The sequence below is a fragment of the Malurus melanocephalus genome, unplaced genomic scaffold (genome assembly GCF_030028575.1).
Source record: "Malurus melanocephalus ecotype Western Australia unplaced genomic scaffold, MMel_1.1 scaffold_605, whole genome shotgun sequence".
Taxonomy (NCBI): Eukaryota; Metazoa; Chordata; class Aves; order Passeriformes; family Maluridae; genus Malurus; species Malurus melanocephalus.
This window is the reverse complement of record NW_026623837.1, coordinates 216,682-223,979: the sequence shown is the minus strand read 5'-3', so window position 1 is coordinate 223,979 and position 7,298 is coordinate 216,682. Positions and strand designations below refer to the sequence as shown.

The window sequence follows — 7,298 nt, the reverse complement described above, 5'->3', positions numbered from 1 at the left end:
CCCTTCCCTTCCCTTCATCCATTGATACCAAATTCAGCTGAGTCTCGCTCTTGGTTTCAGTGTGAAAGTGGCAGATAAAATAGCCTAGCTCTCAACTTTCTCTTACAAACCTCCCAGTTAAAGTACTGAGCATCAAGCCTGGTTATATAAATATATAACATTATTCTGTGGCAGAACAGTTCCACCTGGCTCTGTGCCTGGCAGCAGCTTATGGGAAAGAGCAGCAGTCTGGGAAAGAGCTCTTTTTCCCTGACAAGAACAGGGAAAGCTTGTGAAATAATCCCAAGATGCTCACCCACCTTCCTGAGCCCAAGGGTGAACCTTTGTGTTTCACAGCCCTTGAAGACTTTTCATCCATAACTTGTCAAACTGATTTTGTAACTCAGATCTGACCCAGCTTCTGCAATGTCCTGTGAGTTACCCTGCTTGACCATGCTTGGATAAGAAGCCACCTCTTTTGGTTTGTTTTGAACATCTCTCTTCAAAAATTCCACTGTTTTATTGGAAGAGACCATGACAGTCACTCYTTAGTCACCTTCCCATGACACTTCTGATTTTATGCATCTCTGTCATATTTTCTTCCCAACATCCTTCTTCCAGAATGACGGACTCCAATCTATTTTTCGGAGCCAGCCCCAGCTGTTGTGGGGCCCTGAGGCTCCCAAGGCTGGGGSTGCTGGGTCCCTGCAGCAGGCAGCAGGATTCCTCTGCAAGGAGAGCCAGCTCTAATTCAACACTGGCACCGGGAGTTATGGTCCTGCCCTTTGCAGAAAGGATGGCAACACAGCCCTGCTTGTCAGCTTAGTGCCCCACCTGACCACGAGCTCTCCCAGTGACTGAATTAGGATTTGGCATATCTTTCTTTAATACAGCCCCCATACTAATGTCTTTTTGAAATGAAAGCGAGAAAGCCGTTAACCTCAGTTAGCCAGTTGTCCTCACCRTGACCTGGATAAATCATCCAAGCAGGAGCTCTGGAGAGCAGTGCTCTGGCTGTTTTGGAAGATGGAGCTGGAGGGGAAGGACTGTGYGTCCAGCTCATGCCACGAAGGCTCCTCTGCACCAGGGCCATGCACTGCAAGGACCATTGTGTTTTACACCAGAGATCTGTTGGGATTGGGGCTCCAGGCTGTGTGTCCACTGGTGCACCCCCTCCCCTGGCAGCTGCTGAGGGGTCTCACTCAGGTGAGACCAAGGTGSCACATGCTGTATCTGGAGAAGAGGGGATGGATTCCCACTGGGACCCCAGGGACTGGTTTTTTCTGCTCCTGCCATTGGGCATGGTTCAGTGCCCAGCCCCTCTCTGTGACCATGTAGTTTTCCACATTTCTTCCCTTCAGCTGGAGGCTGGACTTGCCCTGGGGATATCTCCTTCACCACATTCTGAAGGCAAGCTGGCCTTGAGCTGGGAAAGGAAATGAAGAGAACATTTGGGTGGCTGCCACCAGGAGATGCCACAGGAGCAAGGCATTTCTCTCCATGAGCTGYTTTAACTCTGGGACATGTTATCTTTAGAAAGGCCTCATTACTTTATCTGCTCTTGTAGCTACTGCATTGTGTGGCAGGGATTTCTACTAGAGAGGTTTCGGTTGTTTTTTTTTTTTTTTTTATGATCTGGCTGGTTTTGTGGGGTTTGGATTTTTGGTTTTTATTTCTGTATGATTGGGGGAGATCATAACAGGCTTTGGCCAGAGTCCCATCCAGGGTGGGAAACACATGGACATGGATGAGGCAGAGAAGGGTGCATAGATTTGGTATCAGAACTTTTGGATTCAATTTCCCTTCTCAGCAGAATAGCTGTGTGCAGTTTCTTGCATGTGCTGCCCTGCAAATGAGTCGTGCAGGACATGGCTGCAGTCAGAGATCACCTGGAGAGCACAATCAGCCTGGGACAWGCAGTTTGGCTGTGCAGGGCTGGCGCAGRCAAGGGCAGGGTCTGACTGATGGACAGAGCTTGTCTCAGCTTCTCAGGGGCTGTAGGAGTCTGCTGCCCTTTGCTGTGCCCCACTGTATGAGCGCAGCCATGGAGCATTCCCAGAGAGAGGAACGGTCACAAGCACAATACCCTATACCATATAGCATATACTATATAGCATATAGCATATACCATATAGCATATAGCACATAGCATGTAGCATATACTCTATACCATGTACCATGTACCATATACCATATACCATCTACCATGTACCGTATACCATACACCATATACCATACACCATAGACCCTATACCACATACCATATACCATACACCATATACCATATACCCTATACCATATACCATATACCATAGACCATACACCATATACCATACACCATATACCATACACCATATACCATATACCATATACCATACACCATATACCCTATACCATACACCATATACCATACACCACATACCATACACCATATACCATACACCATATACCATACACCATACACCATAGACCATGTACTGTATACCATATATCAGGACTCAGAGCAATTCACACTCTGTCACCATCAGCAGAGAGACAGGGACTGAAACACACAGCCATGACAGTAAGGGGAACTGCAACCCAAGGTGAGCCCCACTGGGTGCCTGTATCTGAGAGATGTTCTACAGCACAGGCATAAAAGAGGCAATAAAGAAAATAATAGAACATTGACTAAAATGGTTGCAAGGTTGGTTTCTCTCCATGCAGCCACTGAAGGAGCAGACTTTGGGGCTGGGGAGGAATAGGTAATCTCCAGGCTGTGAGGCTAATGTAGAGCCATGGCTGTTTGTATAGCTGCAAAGCTTTTAAGAGAGACTTGGGAAAACTAGCTTGGATTCCAATGAATATTTACAATTACATTGCTCCATAGCTGAATCCAATCACAGCACTGCAGTGTGCAGGCATCGTGCATCAAAAGAAAATGAGAGGAAAACAGGAAAGATGGAGGTGCCTTTGGAGGGACTTACACAGATCTCTCTGCTTGCGGCAGAACTAAAATGCTTTATTTCTGATAGAAGCAATTTATTCTTCAGGCATTTTGCTTGATATTAGAAAGTACCTGGCTGGTTTTTGAAGTGAGAGTCTTCAGTAGAAGATCTGTAATTCAAAATGAAAGTAAGAAAGGGAGAGTGTTGTGGTCTGTATTTTTGATATTGCACTAACTCAAGAAATAGGGGAGCATTACCAAACTAGAGTAGGGGCCCTTCCACTCACTGCGTTCTTGCTCGCCACGTAGAAGCAGGCTGGTCATTTAAACCACATTTCTAATATGGAATTTGGCTGGTTCCCATGCTGGCTGAGCAGTTACTGCAGCTCAGCTTCTTGCGGTAGAAGGTATGCAAAAATAATGGTGATGGGGAATTACCTTGATAAAAAGATGGAAGATCTGGATCACTGCAAAGAGCAGTGTGCCACAGAATAGAAGTATGTGACAAAGCAGAGACACTGCCTCAAGTAATAAGGAACAGCACCTGACCTCCAGGAGATGCTCTGGTGTCTTGTCCATATGGCCCATAGTGGCCAAACTGTCCCTTCTGCCCATCCTGCCCACAACCCATGCTGCTGCAGTTCTGACTGACTTGACTATAARTAATCAGCGGCCTCAATGTGGTCCCATCACATAAAACACCACTGCTCTCAATTAATTTGYAGTGCTTCAGCTTTAGCCTTGCATTCCACCATGCAGACATTCCTTAGCTCCACAACAGCAGGTGCTTCAAGAGAACCAGATTAGGATTTACACTGCAAGAACAAGCAATTTGTTTGCCACGGTGTCTGCTTACAAGCACACTTGACCCAGGCAAGCCCCTGGGAAGTGCAAGTCCCCTCCTTCCCCAGAGCCCAACAGGCAGCGTGTCCCCCTGGCCAGGGGCAGTGGGGGACAGGGGCAGCCTGCACTAATCCCTTCCTGTGGTTTGAGGCTTCTGGTGCCTGTCACCTCCTGGCTGCACAGATCTCTGCTGTGGATGGCAGCTTGAAAGGATGCTGGTGGGAAAGCCCAGGAAGCTGCTTTCTGATCTGAGTCACACTGTTGGTGCAGAGATGCACTCCATCACATGCAGACATGGCTCAGGGTGTTCCCTACAGCTTGGCCCAGGCTGCAGTCGATAACACTCAGCAGGAACTTGCAGTCAGCATTATACTGTCTAAGAGGCTTAAAATCAACTGTGAAGTTTCAGTATAGATACAAAAAACCCCTGGTTTCYGTTTCTCCACTGTAGCTTGTTCCTGGAGGAGACAGTGAAATGTGATGGTTGRTTGCTGGAGTCTGGTTGGTGCATGCACACTGGGGTATAGGGGCCACGGATCCCATGGTGCTGCCAGAACACTCTGCCAGCCTCAGCCACCCCCAGCTCACAGGCTGCAGAAGCAGAAATGGGGTCTTGCACTCCATGTGAGTGGGTATTTTTCTCCCATTAAAATGTTTAATTTATTTTTAAATGCATATGAGCTTTGGGGGCACCCCATACCCTGTGTGAAGCAGTCTGACATGGCACATGACATTTTTTTAAAGACCTGGTTTTTGCTTTGTGGTTATTTCCTGCTAATTTGTGAGGTGCTGCCAGTTCTTATGGTGAAGGGATGATGAGAAATCATACTGCAGGCAATCTCTATTTGTTTAACTTGATACTATAATCCTCTTCGGTAATTTCTTTCCCAGCCTAAAGAGAATGTCCACTTTCTCTCCACATGGAAAATACTCTCTGTATTTGATCATACTGGTTCCTCTTCCAAATCTTTTTTTTTTTTTTTTTTTGAGAGAGGCAGACAGAGCTGCATAAGGTAATCACAGTGCAGCTTTCACTACAGATCTGCTCAGTGGCAGAATTGTAATGTGCTCTCCATTATTCTCCTGTTAATTGTTAACAGTAAGTTTGCCTTTTGGGCTGCTCCTGGGCACTGAGCAAATGTTTCCACAGATACATCTCTCCATCCTCATCTGATTTCATTCTAGCACCTGAGGAGGAACAGAGCTACAGCAGCTGAGACTGCAGCGAGATCTTGTGAGAAAGATGGTGCAAATGCCCTAGACCTTCAGCAAAGTTAGGACCACCTGGCTGTGTCGTACCTTGGAGACTGGGACAGCTGCTAAACATCTGAAAAAAAGAAGCAATTATGCAAGGTCAGCAGASGTGGCCTCTTGCAGACAGATCTGCCCTCAACTCTGCCCACCTGAGGGGTTGAGCAATGCTGTGGAGCACCGCTGGAGCCAGAGGAAACAGTGCTGGTGTGAAGCCCTATCCAAGAGCACAAATAACATCATGTTCTTATGATCCTCCTTTGCATTTCCTTCCTGCAGATTCCCAGAGTGAGCAGGAAGGGACTGGGCTGCCTGACCTCTTGTACAGACAGTCAAGAAAATTTCACCATGTTACTGTGAAATCAGTAACTTGTCTAAGGCAGCTTCAGACAGGTGTTTGGCTGGGCTTGAAGACATCAAAAGATGGCAAATGCACCACATCCCCCCCAGCACTCAGTCCCTTCACASCACTCACATCACTATTTTCCTCTCATTACTGTTATGCCAACAGGGCTAATGAAGATTTCTATGCAGCAGCAGTATGGTCTCAACTTTGTTTCCCTTTGGTTTTAGACTTTATCTTAGAACACTCTTTTCTTTTTGGCCAGAGACTTAAGGTTAACGGGGAGGGGAGGGGAGGGGAGGGCCTCTCTTTCTGCTTCCCCAGGACCTCCTGCCCCTGTGGAGGTTCTCCCTGTGCTAGCCACCTCCAGAGCCTCTTTCCATTTACCCAGCTCCCTCTGGTTTCTGTCTCCCTTCAGCCCCTTGCTTTCCCCTGGCCTCCCACCCACTGCCACCATCGCTGCTGGCTCAGGAGGAGGCCCCAGAGATGCTGCTGTGGCTGTCCAGGTTCACCAATCCTCTTGCAGGGACTTAGTGGCTGCAGCTGTAAGAACCAGGTGAACCAGTCAGAATGCCTCCTGTCCTGCGACCAGACTCAAGCAGCATTGCTTTCCTTTCACTTGTTCTTCAATTTTCCAGCAGAATTTCKACTTCCTGCTGATCTTGGTTCCTTAGAAGAACACATCACAGCTCCTACACAGCTTGTGCATGTCCTTAACCCACAGATTCAGAAAACTGAGATGCAGTTGGCAGCAGTGGGAATGGTGCCATGATGGCATGAATACCCAGCAGCACTGGCAGTGGGCAGGAGGCAGCCATGGGGACTGTGCACACCTGTGGGGTTATTTCCCTGCCCATCTGTGCCTTCCACTGACCGCAGGAGGAGATGTTTAAACAAAACCAGGCTAGCCCTGGGTGGCCTGTTCTGGTGACAGGCAGCTGACCTGGTGTTTGAACAATGGAAGTGTCAGAGGCTGGCTCCTGTGTGACTTGGCYGGGTGGGCTTCCACATGCACCAACACTCGCACTACGAGGTTTCATGAGCTAGAGGGACAGAGCAGACTGAAACACTGCTGTGCACTCTGGGATGCAGCGTGGCCTTTCAGCCTCCACTGGGGACACAGCAGGGCAGGTTCCAAACCCTTGTTGCCATTCTGGCTGTTTCCCCTTCCGTTTTTACACATCCAGTTTGTTCTCCCTTCCCTGGTGGGGATCCTCTCCCTAGCGCTGCTGTGGTTTTTAATAAGTATTTTTCAAGTAGCTGGCTGACACCCCGCAAGGATAATGAGATCATTCGCACTGCGGAATGAAAACCCTGCAAGCCCGTCCACGATTGCGGTCGCTTCCCTGGACTCTGCCCCCGCTGCCCGTGTTTGTGTGGCTGTTCCTCATCCCGGCCGTGGCAGCCCCGGGCGGTACGGGCTGGATCGGCCCGGGCTGCGGCTCTGCCCACACCGAGGGCTGGCAATTGTCACTGGAGCGCTCAGAAATAACCTTTACGGCTTATTAAGATTCTACCGACGAAGACTCCGATTCCCCTTACCCGTTCATGAATCGCATTAACCAGTTCAGGACCTGCCGCTCCTTGCCCTGCCCCGGGTGGGGCTGAGTGGCGGCGGCAGCACCGGGCACACCTCGGGCACCCCGGCCCGGGCCAGCCCCCCCGGAACCGCGGCACAACAAAGGTGCTGGAGGTGCCCGGGGGTGCTTGAGGGGTGCCCGGGGGTGCCCGGGGAAAGGGGGGGTGCCCGGGGGTGCCTGGAGGTGTTTGAGGGGTGCCCGGGGGTGCCCGGGGGTGCTCGGGGCGGAGCCGCCATTCGGGCAGCGCCGCGCGGGCCGAGAGCGACCCCTGCCGGGCGGGAAAAGCGGAGCGGAGACTGACAGCGCGTGCGCGGAGCGTCCGCCGGCCCCAATGCGGCACCCGTGAGACCCTGAACCCCTGAGACCCTGAACCCCT

At 50.0% G+C, this 7,298-nt stretch overlaps 1 long non-coding RNA gene across 1 annotated transcript in view; it reads left to right on the top strand.

Annotated features, from left to right (window-relative positions):
- LOC130583598 (uncharacterized) overlaps nucleotides 1-5,617 on the top strand; it is a 64,983-nt gene extending 59,366 nt beyond the window's left edge. Inside the window, exon 5 of the long non-coding RNA XR_008966440.1 lies at nucleotides 4,934-5,617. This is a non-coding gene — a long non-coding RNA (uncharacterized LOC130583598). The remainder of the gene's footprint in view (nucleotides 1-4,933) is intronic.
- Nucleotides 5,618-7,298: the final 1,681 nt, after the last annotated feature.